The 2,199-nt window shown below is 48.0% G+C and overlaps 1 pseudogene; it reads left to right on the top strand.

Annotated features, from left to right (window-relative positions):
- The first annotated feature begins 204 nt into the window (after positions 1-204).
- LOC116097333 lies at positions 205-316 on the top strand (annotated as a pseudogene).
- Positions 317-2,199: the final 1,883 nt, after the last annotated feature.

Below are 2,199 nucleotides of genomic sequence, written 5' to 3'. Positions count from 1 at the left end.
CTGTGGTAACACACACAAGACCTTATTTCTTGTTTTGTTTTAGAGAGATAGACAGAGGGGGGAGAGAGAGAGAGGGAGAGAGAGAACATCAAGTTGGATGGGGAAAGAGGTGGGGAGGATCTAAAAGGAGTTGAGTTGAGGGAGAGGAGAGGCATGTTCAAATCACAGTGTATGAAAAAATTAATTAAAATTACTTCTAGCTGCCCCTAGAGGCATTGCAGGTATGTCTGCTGTGCCAACACGTGCATCAGAAGAGGATATGTCGACACTCAGTGTCCTGACCTGTGAACATCTGAACAATTAGCCTGCTAACACTCCCTGAAAAAAGCAAGCCTGAGATGACCTCCAGTCCACTGCTGTGCAAAGACCAAGGGAGCAAACCAGAGACTAGGAGAACACCATCAGAACGATCCCACGATGACCACCAGTCTTGTGGCATTGGGCCTGGACTGGGAGCTAGCCCAAGATGACCACACTGTATGCCATCTCGAAGGCCTGGGGCTCTGGGGAGAGACCATGCCTGAGAATACCTCTGCTCAGAGCCATAAAGTACAAGTGGGGTCCACTCCTAGGAGGACCCCAGATACTCAGAGAACCTGGACACCACTAAGAGAAGTAAGTAAGTAGTGGGGAAATGGAAGTGGAAAAAGAAGGATGTGGGCACCACAAAGGGTAGTGAGGAACAGCCTGATGTGAGGAGCCAGTGATGCCATCTGGGACCATGGTGGAGTCCTGGCCTTTGATGCCACCAGGGGCCACATCTGGGTCCTTGGCCCTGAAGCAGCAGGGGTTTGTTACCATCAAAGGCCAGGCAGTATGCTGGTATAAGCTGCCACCCAGGGACATGCCACCCAAGCTATGCAGAACTGGCCCTACCCATCTCCTGGGCATCCTGGGGGAGCTGGTCCTGGAAAGCATGAGAGCGGGAAAGCTGACCCCAACCTCAAGCCATCTGTGGTACTCTGCTCACCTCCCCACACCTCTCCTGGGCAGTGTAGTAGAGTTGGCCCTTATAGCATGAGCATGGATGAGCCAACCCTGAGGGTTTGGGAGCAGGAGAGCTGGCTGGGCTGACCAGGGCTTTGAATTGGCACAGCTCAACATCTACCCCATTGATGAGCCGCTTGAGTGTATGAAGGGGCTGGTCCCACAATTCCAAATCTTCAGGATCTCCACAATACAAGGTGACAACAGGAAGCATCTCAGTGAGGTTCCAGTATTGATCAAGCAGTAGAAGCCAGAGGTCCCTAACCAGACCAACGGCTCCTTGAAATGAACATTTGCAAGCAAAGAAGTATGGGTAGAAGGGTATACTGTGGGACACACTGTGACTCACTATAGCTTCCACAGAAATGTTTTTTCTTTTCTGTTGGGGGGTTGATTGGGCACAGGATGTGAAAATCACAAAGAACCAATAAAAAGTTTAATAAATATATTTTTTAAAGAAAATTAGACAGCTAAGTCATCAGTTTAATCACTTGAATTTAACATAATTATTATCTAGTTACATTTTTTAAAAGAGCTCCACTTTATTCATGCGTTTTGAAAAGTGCAGTTTCTCACCTAGACCAGGTACCTGTTTAAGTGTCAGGGCTTGTGGAAGATCATCAGGTTGCCCTGGGGACGTCTGCGGTGCTAATCTGAAGGCAGCTTCTTTTATCCATTTTTTCCACAGTAACAGAGTCTCTCTTTAGTCCTTTTCATTTTTAATTGTTGCTACCAACAGCTGTGCCCACTTATGTATGACTAGCCTGTCTGAAGAATAGGAAAATCTCCCTACTGTTCCTTTAATATACTGAAAAGAAGATCAGCCCCTGAGACTAGAGGCACAAAATAGTTCACGAATAGTGTTTCAAGGACCCAAGTTAAGATGCGTTGGCCGCCTTTGCAGACATAGAGCAGCACTGACGGGCACGGGGTCAGGGTCGGTGTAGACCGGGTGCAGGATGGACGAGGACGTGCTGACCACTCTGAAGATACTCATCATCGGCGAGAGTGGGGTGGGCAAGTCCAGCCTGCTCCTGAGGTTCACAGATGACACCTTTGATCCAGAACTTGCAGCAACAATAGGTGTTGACTTTAAGGTGAAAACGATTTCAGTGGATGGAAATAAGGCTAAACTTGCAATATGGGATACAGCTGGTCAAGAGAGGTTCAGAACATTAACTCCCAGCTATTATAGAGGTGCACAGGGAGTTA

This window comes from Mastomys coucha, unplaced genomic scaffold, assembly GCF_008632895.1.
Source record: "Mastomys coucha isolate ucsf_1 unplaced genomic scaffold, UCSF_Mcou_1 pScaffold18, whole genome shotgun sequence".
NCBI classification, from domain to species: Eukaryota; Metazoa; Chordata; class Mammalia; order Rodentia; family Muridae; genus Mastomys; species Mastomys coucha.
The sequence above is the reverse complement of the archived record's forward strand: the minus strand, read 5'-3'. Positions and strand labels throughout refer to the sequence as shown.